The sequence below is a fragment of the Myxocyprinus asiaticus genome, chromosome 12 (assembly GCF_019703515.2).
Source record: "Myxocyprinus asiaticus isolate MX2 ecotype Aquarium Trade chromosome 12, UBuf_Myxa_2, whole genome shotgun sequence".
NCBI classification, from domain to species: domain Eukaryota; kingdom Metazoa; phylum Chordata; class Actinopteri; order Cypriniformes; family Catostomidae; genus Myxocyprinus; species Myxocyprinus asiaticus.
The window spans coordinates 20,841,747-20,858,374 of record NC_059355.1 but is presented as its reverse complement, the minus strand read 5'-3'; the positions used below and the strand labels follow the sequence as shown (position 1 = coordinate 20,858,374).

The window sequence follows — 16,628 nt, the reverse complement described above, 5'->3', positions numbered from 1 at the left end:
ACATTTGTTGACACTCTCTTTCTCTGTTTATTTTTTAATAAGTTACTTTTCATTAAATTGTATCAAAAGTATTTTAACCCGCCACATAAATATACTTTAGACGTCAGATTAATTTGATAATATGGCACCCCTGCTTACAAAAAAAAAAAAAAAGTGTCTACGGGCGTTTTCACACCTGGCAGGTTTGGAACATTTGTTTCGGAACCTGGCGCGTTTTCTCCCTTGGTTCGGTTCCTGTAGGCATATATGAACACTGCAATAGTACTCGGATCCGCACCAAAACAATCGGTCGAGACCAACTGAACGAGGTGGTCTTGGACCGACTGCAAACGAACTCTGGAGCGGTTCGCTTGTGGTGAGAATGCACATCGACCCAACTGACAAACATAACTGAGGGATCTTTGGAGAAGACATCTGTAGATTGTAATTCATCTTCAAAACGTGGAAATGCCGTTTTAGCAGCATATTAGATATAGTTTAAACTAGAAGCTGTTTTATAATTCCTGAGGTAATTTTAGTACGATCGTTTCTCTCTTTTGGATAGCAGCAGAACACGGATAGGACGGCGTTTTTACGCGGCTTTACTCTGCTGTTTGTGTGCACGTGCTAGAGAGAGAGATCTGTGAGAACAGGCACGTTTCAATGGAGAAATAATGCATAAGCAACTAATGACGGTTAAAAATAACCATGACGGAAACTTTACAACTCATATTCATCCAAGTGGCGGATAATTTGTATTTGGAGCGCAACCTCTCGAAAATTCTCTAAAATTTGTAATGGTTGACACATTTTTTACAGGCATATAATTTTAACCTGTATATCAATGGATGAGCTTAATCCTGGAAAAGCGAACAAACATAGTGACCAATAAGGGGACAGTTTGCTCACATGTGACTTTTATTGACAGAGACATATGTCTATGGTTTTGGTTCGTTTTGAAATGTTGCCTTGTGAAAGCGAACCGAACCGAGATGAAAATGCAACATTGTAACAATTGTTTTGGAACAAAGCAAACGGTCTGCATGTCTGAAAACGCTCTAAATTGGTCAAATATGCTAGTCAGCAGCAGCATATGTGTGTCGAACGATGGAATGCGCCTTTGATGACATAACGCCGTCTTGGCAGAAAGCTCGTTTGGTAATGAAACACAGCCAGAATGCCACGAGACTGTCACATTATTCGAAGGCTCTACGCGCTCACGTCAGTAGCAGTAATCATGGCGGATACGGAAGGAGAGTCACTGGAGTCGTGGCTAAGTGAGTTGCCATGCTAATATATCACCTGGATAGATTTTTAGATTTTTCTCTGTAACGCATTTAACACTAGCATAAAGTCGTATCCCGATTGTGTCTGAAAACAGTTGTTTTCGTGTCAAAAGTGACGGGAGGTTAGGTTGGTCAACTAAGGCTGTGTCTCAAAACCTAGTGAGCTACCTACCTAGTCAGCATTTTTGGCATCAGAGGCACGTTCCAAATCAGCAGCATGTTTGGGTCAAACGTTCGAACGCGTTTATGATGCCCAAAATGCTTTATAGGATGGCGGCTCGCTAGGTTTCGAGACACCGACCCAATAATGTGTTGTTTGCTCTCCTGTCATCCGCGTAATCAAAAGTTATTATCATAAAATAAACATTGAACATTCCCGAGGTTGGCACTGAAAAAGTAAATTGACTTGTTTTTAAAATGCTGTTTTCACTTTATTAATCTTCTTGACTATTAGCTCTGAGACAGTTCTCCTCTTTTCTGTTTAAAGGTGCAGTCAGTAATGTTTTCCTCATTTAAAAAAATTTACTTCTGAAGAAATGAATTAGCAATTTTGAGACATATGTATAATATCATGACCACTCACTTGAGATGAAGATGCCAGTCTGATTAGTAACCTTATAAAAGTAGTTTTATTCTACGTGGAGAGGGTCTCATCAAGGGGGCTGCCATGTTCGGATCACATTGCGAACGCTGCCTTCACATGCTATTGGAAATACTAGTTTCATACTCGGAAGTTGCACATGAACACCCCCTCAAGTGGTAATTACAAGGGAAGCTTGTACCTTCGAGTTGGGCATTCATCATTACTACATTATGTAACGCATTCAGGTGGGAAACAAAATACAGAAGAAGCCAAACTTAAACAGAAACTCAGTGAATGACAGCAAAAGCCCCTTTTCAGTTGTATCAGTGAATAAACCTGCATCACTTAGCTTATACACAACATACAGTATGTGAATGCATGGTATCTCACAAATTATTAATTAATTTGCTTAAAACAAACTGTGAGGTGCGAGTCATTATTTGACTGTCATAAATAACATTAATATTTTTGGAAAAAAAAGTACAAAAGTTTAAATAATTTAGCAAAATCATAGCTTCTGTTTTTCTTTCAGTCAATACACCCCTTCCAACATCCCAACTTAGAAGCATGGGTATCATGTGGAATTCCAACTTTCCCGTTTGAAGGGCACATCATTTTAATACCAGAGTTGGGAGATGTAAACATTCATTCTGGCAGACAAGAGTAAAGTTTCAGTAGTGAATGATGGTTTTATTCATTTTTCTAAATGCAGCTCACTTGCCTTTTCAGTCATATACATTTATCATTTATTTATTATTTATATTGTGTATCAGGAATTATTTGATGCTTTTTGGAAATTTTTACACAGAGAAAATAGCATGTATTTGACCAAATTTCATTTTCACTCAGGGATTAAATGAATCATGACTGTGAATAGTGAATTTCTAAAATGGCATCAGTAATGAATGATGATTGAATGATGCTGCATCCATACCCCTAGGTCCTGCATCCTAAGTCTAAGATGATCAAAATTACTGAGTCCACCTTAATAGTAGCTAACCAGTCATTCTGCCACAAACTTTAGCGGCATGTTGCACAATTTACTTAATATATTACATACTTTGTTAATTTGACATTTTGGCAAAATTAGATAAGTAACAGCTGTTAATTAGTACTAGGCTTGAATAGTTTTCAGTTGAAAACAGTGATATTAATTTGTTGATATTGATTTTCTTCTTAGACAAAGCCACCAATCCTTCCAACAGACAAGAGGAGTGGGAATACATAAGTGGGTTCTGTGACCAAATCAGTAAGGAACTTGAGGGGTAAGTTTACATTGTACAGCTGCTGCAAGAAACTGGCATCCTGAACATCAGGGCAATGTGTTAAGTTTATGCTTCTCTTCAAGAATCACTGAAATGAGAGAATTTGTGTTTTTATCTTGCAGCCCACAGATATCGGTCTGATTATTAGCACATAAAATCCAGTCACCACAAGACTGGGAGTCATTACAGGCACTAACTGTGAGTTTATCTCCTTCTTTAATATTATTATGTTAAACCTGTGATCTTGGCTGGGACATTTAGTGGCCATCTAAACTTGCCCTAATGATGTTGCAAGTTTTAGAAGCTTGCATGAAGAACTGTAGGAGAAGGTTTCATAATGAAGTTGGAAAGTTTCGATTTTTAAATGAACTCATCAAAGTAATTTCACCTAAGGTAAGTTTATACAGTAAAATCGAGACATTAAATGTTTTTATTATCTGCAAAATAATACATATAGCCTACTTCATGTAATCTCTCTTATGCATTTTTACTATAGTATTTGGCTGACAGAGTATCTGAACGAGTGAAGACTAAAGTAATAGAGTTGTTCCACAGCTGGTCTGTTGCTTTACCAGATGAGGCAAAGATCACAGAGGCCTATCAAATGCTAAAGAAGCAAGGTATTTATTCCAACATACAGCTGAGGTCATAAGTTTGCATACCCCTTTACCCTCTTAAGTTTAAACACCCCTTGCAGAATTTTTAAAAATATAACACCATAAAAGATCAGATTTTTATATTTAGATATTTTAATATATCCCACAAGACAAAATAACAACAACTAACGCAAATCATCCTGTTAAAAGATTTACATCCCCTTGGCTTGGTTCTTAATATAGTGTGTTACCTTCTTGAGCACAATGAATGTTTTCAGCCTTTTGTAATAGTTGTGTATGAGTCCCTCAGTTGTCCTAATTGTCAAAGCAGAATGTCAGCATCATAGAATATGGTGGGAAACCAAAGAATGTGCAGTACGTGGAGGATTTTTCTTAAATACAGCAGGCAGCTTCACTGCTCAGGACAAAGTATGGACCAGGGATATCAAAAGTACTGGTACTTCGGTACCAAGTCGATACTAAAATAAAAAAAGATGGAATGATACTAGTGTTTCTGCAGGACTCAGTTCATTCCCCGCGCACTGACTGACACATGACTGCTTCCAAATGCTCACACTCTTATATGAGTGTGTGCTGTTACATATCCTAGTGTGATTATTAAACTGCATTCAGTAATTTAATATAGAGTCTGCATGTGCTACATGCTTCAAAGGGAATGTTTGAAGCTGTTCATATGCCTATAACATCACATTTAATGAGCATCGCGTGTTGTGCTTATTGTAGGAGATGACAGAAGAGAGCGCACATTCACTGCGAGGTGTGCAACGCCTGCAGACTGTCTATTTATATAAATAATTTGCAACATTTTGCACTTTAATAATCACACTGGGCCATATAAGCAACGTCTTTGAAGTGGTGTAAAACTACCGTCAACAACACAGAAATGGAAAATCTTTCATATCAAAATAAAAGCTGGATTCAAAATAAAAGCTGGATATACAGGTGCATCTCAATAAATTAGAATGTCGTGGAAAAGTTCATTTATTTCAGTAATTCAACTCAAATTGTGAAACTCGTGTATTAAATAAATTCAATGCACACAGACTGAAGTAGTTTAAGTCTTTGGTTCTTTTAATTGTGATGATTTTGGCTCACATTTAACAAAAACCCACCAATTCACTATCTCAACAAATTAGAATACATCATAAGACCAATAAAAAAAAACATTTTTAGTGAATTGTTGGCCTTCTGGAAAGTATGTTAATTTACTGTATATGTACTCAATACTTGGTAGGGGCTCCTTTTGCTTTAATTACTGCCTCAGTTTGGCGTGGCATGGAGGTGATCAGTTTGTGGCACTGCCGAGGTGGTATGGAAGCCCAGGTTTCTTTGACAGTGGCCTTCAGCTCATCTGCATTTTCTGGTCTCTTGTTTCTCATTTTCCTCTAGACAATACCCCATAGATTATCTATGGGGTTCAGGTCTGGTGAGTTTGCTGGCCAGTCAAGCACACCAACACCATGATCATTTAACCAACTTTTGGTGCTTTTGGCAGTGTGGGCAGGTGCCAAATTCTGCTGGAAAATGAAATCAGCATCTTTAAAAAGCTGGTCAGCAGAAGGAAGCATGAAGTGCTCCAAAATTTCTTGGTAAACAGGTGCAGTGACTTTGGTTTTCAAAAAACACAATGGACCAACACCAGCATATGACATTGCACCCCAAATCATCACAGACTGTGGAAACTTAACACTGGACTTCAAGCAACTTGGGCTATGAGCTTCTCCACCCTTCCTCCAGACTCTAGGACCTTGGTTTCCAAATGAAATACAAAACTTGCTCTCATCTGAAAAGAGGACTTTGGACCACTGGGCAACAGTCCAGTTCTTCTTCTCCTTAGCCCAGGTAAGACGACCCTGACATTGTCTGTGGTTCAGGAATGGCTTAACAAGAGGAATACGACAACTGTAGCCAAATTCCTTGACACGTCTATGTGTGGGGGCTCTTGATGCCTTGACCCCAGCCTCAGTCCATTCCTTGTGAATTTCACCTAAATTCTTGAATCGATTTTGCTTGACAATCCTCATAAGGCTGCGGTTCTCTCGGTTGGTTGTGCATCTTTTTCTTCCACACTTTTCCCTTCCACTCAACTTTCTGTTAACATGCTTGGATACAGCAATCTGTGAACAGCCAGCTTCTTTGGCAATGAATGTTTGTGGCTTACCCTCCTTGTGAAGGGTGTCAATGATTGTCTTCTGGACAACTGTCAGATTAGCAGTCTTCCCCATGACTGTGTAGCCTAGTGAACCAAACTGAGAGACCATTTTGAAGGCTCAGGAAATCTTTGCAGGTGTTGAGTTGATTAGCTGATTGGCATGTCACCATATTCTAATTTTTTGAGATAGTGAATTGGTGGGTTTTTGTTAAATGTGAGCCAAAATCATCACAATTAAAAGAACCAAAGACTTAAACTACTTCAGTCTGTGTGCATTGAATTTATTTAATACATGAGTTTCACAATTTGAGTTGAATTACTAAAATAAATGAACTTTTCCACGACATTCTAATTTATTGAGATGCACCTGTATGAAATTGAAGAAATCGTGACAGAAATATATTGCTATTGTAAAGTATATTGTAATATTTACTGTAATAATAATAATAATTATTTTATTTGAGCAATATTTCACAATGTTGTGTTTTACTGTGAGGATCTTTACTAAAACACTTCATTCGATTAAAAGAAAAATAATTGAATGTTGGAAAGTAATTGTTCTATTTTCATTTTATTTACATTTTTAGTAATTCATTTGATTAGACACCATTTTGATAATTAAATTGAATTAAACTTTAAAACATGCAACTGAACAGAATTGTTGGTGGAGGGAAGGGAGTGCAAAATGTAGAACAAATAAGTAAAATTTATTTCATAGGGTCCAACTTAAAAAACAAAAAAAAAACAAAGCGATTATGTTTATATAATTGAGAAACACTTCAAGGAAACATGCAGTTGTTTTAATTGAGACATACTTTGTCAAATTCTATTACTGCTTTGTCACGTCAAATGAATACATTGTATGTAAATAGCTGTTATGTCAAATAGCTTCATCAGGACAGTACTTTTTTTATTTTTTTCTCCCAATTTGGAATGCCCAATTCCCAATGTGCTTTTATGTCCTCGTGGTCATAGTGATTCACCTCAGTCCGGGTGGCGGAAGACGAATCCTCCATGTCTGAGACCGTCAACCCACGCATCTTATCAGGTGGCTTGTTGAGCACGTTGCCACGGAGACATAGTGCGTGTGGAGGCTTCACGCCATCCACCGCGGCAACCACGCTCAACTCACCAAGCGCCCCACCGAGAATGAACCACATTATAGTGACCACGAGGAGTTTACCCCATGTGACTCTACCCTCCCTAGCAACAGGGCCAATTCGGTTGCTTAGGAGACCTGGCTGGAGTCACTCAGCATGCCCTAGGATTTGAACTAGCGAGCTAGCGAACTCCAGGGGTGGTAGCCAGCGTATTTTACCACTGAGCTTCCCAGGCCCCCGACGCATCAGGACAGTACTAAATATTTTTTAAAAAAAAGCAAAATGCATTTAAAAAAAAATGTCCTCTTATTTTTCAGATAATAAACATCTTGTCGATTCTAGAAGAATAATGCAAACTTATGCCCTCAACTGTATAAGCTTTAAATTTGCTTGTCTTGTTTAATTTGTCATGTGCCACATACTTCGTCAGGTATTGTAACAGTAGACCCAGAAGTTCCTGTGGACAAGACCCTGGTTCCCTCACCGAAGCCCAAAAATCCAGTGTTTGACAATGAGGAGAAGAGAAAGGTGTGGAAATGAGTTATAAAGTTAGAGCTATAGGGGGGCAATATTTAATATATTATATGAAAGCCAATATTGTTTTGTAAATTGTAAAACTTTGTCTTTGCAGCATCTTGCAGAACTTCTTAAGAGTAAAAAGCCAGAGGATCTGCAAGAAGCCAATCGCATTGTCAAGAGCATGGTCAAAGAGGTGAGGGGCTTGGATTGTCTGATACAAATGTTTTAAGTGAGGTTTAATATATTGGCCAGCAAATATTTTTGTTTACTCCCACCATGAGAGCTGTGCATGCAATAATACATTTTTCTTTCAGGATGAGGCTATACAGCAGAAAGCATTTCAGCATGCCAGCACCCTGGAGGAGGTGAAAAACAGTGTGAAGCTCCTTAACGAGATGCTAAATAATTTTAAAAAAGATGAGTCAACCCAAGCAGACAAAGAACTTAAGAAGGTGAGTCGCTGAGTGTTTGGTCACTTGTCCTACCTAACATTGCACTCTATTTAAATGTAACTGACCATGTACAGCATACTTGTGCTTTGTTATTAGGTTCTTTATAATGACTGTGAAACGCTTAGAACTGCTGTCTTCAAATTTGCAACAGAGATAGAGGATGATGAAAGTGCCTTAGGTAATACACATTTTTATAAAATAATAATGACATTTTTTTTTAGAGCTTGTGACAGTATATTAGAAGAAACAACTTCCTTTTGTTCACATGTAACACGTGGTCTCCTTTGGAGCAGGTGATATTTTGCACGCTAGCGATGATCTCTCACAAATCGTCAACTCTTATAAAAAGATTGTTGAAGGACAGACCATCACCACTGACACACCTGGATTAACAGCTTCAGAACGTATTTATAATATGTCTGAATTATTGTACTTAAATATAAAAAGTAGTGGTTGCCCACTTTATCGATAAAGCCAATAAATCGGTCATTATCTTTTCCTGAATATAGAAGATGCTATCTAAAACACACTTAAATCTTATATTTTACTGGTTTATTTTTTATTTAAGTAATGTGAATTTTTGAGTAAATTTTTGACTAACTATTATAAAAATATATTTTTATTTAGCAACATTGTTCTTATACCATTTACTGTCATTAAATTATGTGGTATATGTTGGCCACCATACTCTCCAGATGTCGGCATAAGCCTTTGAAAAACCCTTATTGGTTGGCCACTATTAAAAATTGTATAATCTGAAATATTCAAAGAGAAACATCTTTGCTGGTTTACAAAACTACTGGCCTGAAAATGCAATGCATTCTATATATTCCTTTGGTTCAGGCACCAATGATGGAAGTTCTTCAGAGATTTTGATTGATTTGGCTGATGTAGACTCTGGGAGTCTGACTCCTTTACCCCTCAAGCAAGTTTTGTCCCCACCTCAGCACACCGATTTCATACCAGCTGAACTACTCACACTTACACCTTTAGTTGGAACTCTGCCTTCCTCCTCCAATACATCCTCTGGGTCATCAGGTTTCCAAATCAGTGAGATTGACAGTCATTACCGTTCCCCACCAAGTCAGCTTCCCAGTAGTCTCTCTCTGTTAGATGAGGAACTTGGTTCATTAGGTGAAATGTCTTTAAAGTATTTTTTGATGTATGATAAATATTCCATGAACAATAGGAACATAGTGTATTTAAATGGATTAAATATCAGACATCCATCAAGACTTTATTCTTCCATTTTTTTTTTTTTTTTTTTTTTTACTATTTTACATTTCAGGCCTTGGTAATCTAGACACAACCTTGAACAAATCAGCAGAAAAGAATATAAAAGATCAAAGCAAGCAGTGGGTTTCTTACAAAGTAAGTTTACAAGTCTACAGGAAAGGTGTTTGCAACCCATTTTACTAGTCTAATGTGATGTATTTTCTTGATGTACTCAACAAAAAACTTTTTTGAATAGCATGTGCATTAGGAATGTGCATTTAAAAAGTATATAGGGTCAGTTTTGAATGTTGAATTTGAAAATTTGAATTTGAGCCTATAAAGTCTAAATGATATGCTGTTTGATATCTGTCTATAAAACTAATGGTGCTTTTTTAAATTACAGACTTCTCAACCAGTGATCAATCTTTCCTACAGCTCTGCTCCTGTAAATCCTCACATCTCAACAGCACCACCTGCATCTAAATCGTCCATAGTTACTGGAACCGAAAGCTCCCTTCCAAATGCTGAGCAGACAGCCTTGCCGTCCTTTCTGCAGAGCTGTAAAGACCTTGCCATGCTGGACCTGGACAAGACTAACAGGTCATACAAACAATATAAATAAATATAGCACAAAACTAGATTTAAATCGAAATGCCGGTAGTCTAAAATGAAAACAACATGCATCAGGAAGCTTAAATTAAATTGGACTGGAAACTTCCAGAACGGCATCTTTTCTGTTCCCCAGCACAAAGTAGACACATGCTCCACCTTGCTTCACAGCCTGCTCTCTGTTCCAATGAAATCACAAAATAAAATGCATCTCAGTTTCTGATGTACATTCACTCTTATGCAGTACCAGTTTTGCTTGGTTTCATAAAGTTGTGTATCTGGATGAGTTATTAAACCCTGGACCACCACAAGGCACGTACCACTAGACCAACACATCCTTAACAATATTTTAGTATTACTTGTGTATTTATTTATATGCGTGTTAAGGCTGCATGTTATGTAGGACAAATGTTACGTGATAATCCTATGATGACATCATCGAAATGCTCAGAACATTGCTCAGAACATCTAAACACTGACTGCACAAATATACTGTTTATTGAAAAAAATAATTATCTAACCCAGATATCACAAACATAGTTGTCTTTTGTTCCAAATATTGACTTATGTATAATACACAGTTTATGGTTTTATCATTAGCTACAAATCCACAAACGGGACGCGCTCCATCATTCGGAAGTAGTTTTTGGAGAAAAACTATTTTCATCTCAGATTTTAGTTTGTCAGTTTTATCACGAAATTCAAACAAATTGTTTTTGTTTTGATGCTGTGTGCTCATAATAACTTAATAGCTGCCCATTTAAATGAAGCAAGGTACAACGCTCTCTCTCTCTGACTTACAGCATGAAAAAAACATGACTGAACATTAGAGGGTATTTTGAAAGACACAGTACAACTTACTGAAATATGTCATCTCTCATGTAATCGTCCAATTTGTTAATGTTGAAATGACATGGAGAAAACTAATTGGCAATATCTCGTGCTTTCCTGTGGGTGCTTGAGCCCCAGAGCATTTATGGGATCGGCACCCATGCACACTGCAGTCACACACACTAAGTGACAATCGCATGCCCACTTTATCCGCGCCGCCATAAACAATACTTTTTAAAGTATTAAAATCTTTCCGTTATTGCAAGCACTTGTGATATTTTTGGATAAGTAATCCGCTTTGCATGTCTTTGAATATTTTGCAGTAACAACCAGCTGACTATACATTATCCGGCTACTAACCAAATAAATAAATAAATGGACATAAAATATTGATTTGTTTTGAAATAATGTAATTGTATGAAAATAAATAAATCACTGAACAGCTGAATTCCACCTCCGTTTTGCGTCAGAGTTTTGTTTATTTTGTAAATAATGACCATCTGACTGCTCATTATCCAGCTTATTACAAGAATATTTGCCAAATAAATAAATAAATGGACATGAAACTGATCTGAGTTTAAATTATTTTATTAGCTTGTTTACAGTGATTGCACAGTAATCCGAGATGTAGGAAAGACGACTTGCAATACCTGGATGACTGGTCTGATATGACTTAATCCCTGGATGTGCGTTTGTTAAGCCATATGTACTCTGCAAAGGTGGCACAGAAACTGCACCTAAAGTGGCATTTAGGTGCATTTACATAGACTGTTCAATGCTGCTCAGCAGTTGCATAAATGCATTTACACAGCAAGAACAACTGCATAAATTATGTTATGAGATTAATGTTTTAAATATAAAATTATGAAAACAGAAATGAAAATATGAAGTTATACTTTTAAATATGAAACAAAATTTTGAAATATATGCTCTACCATAACAGCAACAAAGTTTAAGGCTGCTCTGATGCTGTATTTCATTTACACTGAATTTAAGCAGCATCAGAAATGCCTTTGATACTAGGGGCTGAGGTGGGTCAGAGCAGGCTTCATTTAGTCTGGCTTTTGCATCTTTACACAGAATTTTAAGCAGGCTTAACTCTGCTATGTAATGATGCCTTAATTCAGAAATATCAGACTGCTATATGGCGACATTGACCAATCAGAGTCGAGTATTCCAGAGACCTGTGTAATAAATGCGATATATTTTGCAGCCCTAATGTGTGTGTTTAATTTTGATTGATCAATCATTTTGTTTTTTGTGTGTGTTTCCTAGCAAATTGTATGTATATAGTACAAGGGTTCTTGAGTGCCGTTTATAAAATGACATGAAAAATCATTATCTCGCCTAGGCCTAGAATCACCACAAGATATTAGGGTTTTCCACCAAAATCGCTATTTACACCTGTACAAAGTTATATAAAAAGACAAGAGATATAAATACAGATTTATGGTACATATAAATATGCTGCTCAAATACACAAACTTGTTTGTTTTGTTTGTGTAAAGTGCAACAGATAAATAGATGAAAGTTCTATTTAGGCTGAGAGGTATGCCCTGTTGGCATGCATTGCTTTCACAATCATTATGACAGTGCTTAACTGAGAAATGTTACTGTTTGCTTTAGAAGAAAGATTTCACCTGTAAACATCCATTGATTACAGATCAGACTGTTCAATAATAGCATTCACATATGGGACGGTGCTGTAGCCTTAAATTATGATCAAAGATCTGGTATTTGAGTTGTGCTGTGTCTTTTCTTTTTAACACAATAGGGTATTTTGTTGCTTTATGTGTAGCAGTCAGTCCAGTTATTCAAGCCTGGGCAGCAGAGAACTTGAGTAGGTGAAGGGAACATCCATACTGCATTAACCACATTCAGTTTGCCTGCTGGCAAAGCACCAGTGCCTTCTGCTGTAACCTCTGCCAAACCTCAGATCTTCACTCCAGACAGCCCTCTCTTCAGGTCCCTTTCGCCTACAATACCCATGAGTCAGACACCCTCAGCCTCAGGCCTGGACATCTCCCTAACCAGTGTCTATGTCCCACTTGAGACCATTAAAGAATTGTGAATGCTGTTAATTTGGGATAAAAGGTTCCTCTTTATTCAGATATGAGAGAACAGCAGTTATTCCACCTAAAATGCTTGCCTTTGTATTACAGTGGTATATTATAATATTATTTTGTAAGATTGTGAATACGTAGTGTTAATTATGAAAACGTTAAATACAAAACAAACACAAAAGGTGGTGTCCAAATGGATTAAATGACATCTATGTAAGATTAAAGGAATAGTTCCCAATCATTTACTCACCCTCATGATATCCCAGGTGTGTATGACTTTTTCTTCTGCTGAACACAGATGAAGATTTTTAGAGAAATATCTCAGCTCTGTATGTCTATTGAAGGCAAGTGACCAGAATTTTGAAGCTCCAGAAATCACAAAGGCAGCATAGAAGTAATTCATATGACTCCAATGGTTAACTCGGTGTCTTCTGAAGTGATATGATAGGTGTGGGTGAGAAACAGATGAAAATTTAAGTCCTTTTGTACTATAAATCTCCACTTTCACATTCTTCATGCATATCGACACATACTGGGCAGGGAGGAGAATTTATAGTACAAAAGGACTTAAATATTGATCTGTTTCTCACCCACACCTTTCATATCGCTTCTGAAGACATGGATTAAACCACTGGAGTCATATGGATTACTTTTATGCTGTCATTATGTGCTTTTTGGAGCTTCAAAGTTTTGGTCACTTTTCACTTGCACTGTATGGACCAAAAGCCGAGCTGAGATGTTCTTTAAAAATCATTGTTTGTGTTCAACAGAAGAAAGTCATACACATCTGGTTTAAAATGAGGGTGAGTAAATGGTGAGAATTTTCATTTTGGGGTGAACTATTCCTTTAAACTGTTAAATAGCTAAAGTTGTGGTTCACCAGTATGGGTTTTCAAATGGTCAGTGCCAATATCTAGAGAGCACAGTGATCAATGGCCAATTTAACGCACATTATACTGTGTATATATAATGATTGCAAATAACATGACTAAAGATTGACTAAAATGCAGCTGCATGCCAAAATAGTTGTAAACATTAAATCTGCCTTATACATTGACAGTGCTGTCTATAGATTTTAGAACTGATACACTTTAGATAATTGGCCAAACAGATGCATTTGTTGGCTACTGCTGGAAATGTAAAACATTGCCAAATAGTAGCCTAATTAAAAAAAAAAAAGAAAAGAAACTTAGTCGATCACTAAAATTAAGGTTTTTAATATTGTAATATATAAAAACAATCAACATTTAACAGTGCTTGTATCTACCTATGGACAAATCTCTCGGAAGGTTTGACTTAGTACTATGTAATATGCACTTTTTCCTTAATGTTTTTTCAGGTAAGGAGTGTCCAGTGACAGCCTATGATAAGGACGGTATTCGTGTGCTCTTGCACTTTTCTACTGACCACCCACCTGGTCGCCCTGATGTTCTGGTGATTGTGGTGTCCATGTTGAACACAGCAACACTGCTGGTGAGGAACTTAATGCTGCAAGTAGCTGTGCCAAAGGTGAGAGGCATGAAATGTGTTCTGTTTTTTATCATTTCAATGGATGTCTAATTTTGTTCAGCTATACTTTTGTTATAGATTTTGCAGATGTGAAGTGCTTTTGGTTTGCAGGTGTTTACCATTGAATTCACCTCTGATTGAAATTGTATAATTTATTGTTTTTGTATACTTGCCCCATTGACTATGATTGACAGACTATGAGAGTGAAGCTGCAGCCTTCGTCTGGGACTGAAATGACTTCCTTTAACCCTCTCATGCCCCCCAGCTTCATTACTCAGATCATGCTGCTGGCTAACCCACTGAAGGTAAAGAAGTTACACATACACACCAACCTCAGCATTAGGGAAAGTTTATTAAAAGAAACTCAATATCAGTGTATTATTTTGATCTCTTTTGATTGGTGTTGAGATAAAATGCAAAGCCCGGCAGTATTTGGCACGAGTTAGATGACAGTGAGTGTTTCAGTAGTGGCAGTAAAGTAAGGCAATTCATCTTGATTGTTTATGTATGTTTTGCAGGAGAAGGTGAGGATGAGATACCAGTTGATATTCGTCCTGGGAGATCGACAGGTCACAGAGACTGGAGGAATAGACAAGTTCCCTCCAGTAGAAAGATGGGGTCATTTATAGCTGTGTAGCCCAGAAGCAAAGCATTATTGCTCATGACAGAGAGAGCTTAAAGAAGTGGATGTTGATGGTGTGAAAGTGCATGGATGAACCTTAAATAGTGTCTCAAAAGACAACTTTTGTCCAGGACTCTACCAGTGACATACTGGATGTTATTGTTAAAAATTCCAATCTCTAAATAATCCTACAAATGTCTCAATGTGATGGTCTTTTTCATTAAGTACCACTGTAACCAACAAAAATGTGTTGCCTGAAAGTGTTTTATTTGGTGTCTTTCAATACTGGTTGATTAAGGTCATACCCCATCCCGAGAAGCAGTGGAGGGTAATGTCATAGCACTGGATGTCTCATGGAAGATATGTTTTTCTTTTTTTTTTTCAAATTTTTTCCTTGATGTGACAGCTCTCTTGTTTCTAACACTGCATATATACCGACATGTTTTTTGCTTTGAATTTGATTGAATATGTTGGCTTTGAGTTTTATGTGGTATTTATTTCATGCCTATTTATCACTCAGTTTATTGATGCTTGACATGGCTGGCCTTTTACACTGGTCTAAAGCTTGTCATTTTACATTGTTTGATAGTAAATCCGCAGATCACAGGAAAGTGTAGAGAAAAAAAAAAAGTAAATATGGTTAAAACCATACTTTGACATGAGAGAAACATTTCTCTTTCCTTTTTTCAAAGCTGGAAGGAATCACTCATACACAGTGCTTTGTTGGACTGTTCGTTTGTTCTGGAATGACTGAAAAGCCATTATTATAATACTAAATGACTGTATCATTTTATTGGGGTGTGGTCTAACAAAATTTCTGTAAGCCTTTTGAAATCCTATTGTGTGGCCTTTTTTCCTCTTACACTAAGCACTTCAGTATTGTTTTGTAGTGCTGGATATGTCCACCTACTGAGAGAAGGAGTTCCACAATCCCAGGATACTGCTCTTTTGACTGTATGGAATCTACAATTTTACATGATGTAAAACTGTTTTAAAGACAAATAAATTTTGTTTTGACAATTCTCTAAAGTAATTTAATTTTATTTTTTTGCATATGATCATTGGTGCAAGAAACAGCAGCTAGGCCTGTCACGATAACTACTTTTATTGGACAATATATTTTCCCAGAAATAATTGTGATGTGATATTATTGTCATTTTAAGACCATTTTATGCACTGATATAATTATAATACAATAGCATAATCAAGTACACCCTTTCAAAGAGCAATGGACTTTTAATTCTTAAGAATATTCAGACATTGGGATTGGAATGTCAAATTTTTTTTTTTTTAAATATTCTAAATAAATAAAACATAAAACCACACAACCAAAATGATAAATAAAATGGACTCTTGGACTTCATTAACAAAAATTACACTAAATATTAAACATTTGGCACGGGGATATAGAGAGTCATTCATTCTTTAACAGGCAATATACTGCCAATCCAGTTTCTCAATAGTTAGGACATTTGTTAACAAAAAGTGCAAAGTAACAACATATTAGCTATAAGTTAGATATACGTAACAAGTAGAACAGGATGGGACGGTTATGTTTCAGATGAGCCTTTATGTTAGTTGTATTGGCATTTTTCGTTGCCGCTGTTTTTAAACAAAGTCGACATACCAGCTCGTTCACGTTAATGGGCTCTCCTCTCTCTTTCGGCTTAAAGCCAAAATGTTCCCACAACAGAGCTGTGGAATGCGGCTGGACTTACGCAGTCGTTGGGAAAAACTCCAACTAAAACACCTATTAACCTCGAGTAACATGTTATCTTCACCTGTCGCTGATAAGCTACTCATAGTTTAAAGTAGTTAAGGCGATT

General features: G+C 36.8%; 1 pseudogene; it reads left to right on the top strand.

Annotated features, from left to right (window-relative positions):
• The first annotated feature begins 79 nt into the window (after positions 1–79).
• On the top strand, positions 80–16,052 carry LOC127449043 (ADP-ribosylation factor-binding protein GGA3-like; annotated as a pseudogene).
• Positions 16,053–16,628: the final 576 nt, after the last annotated feature.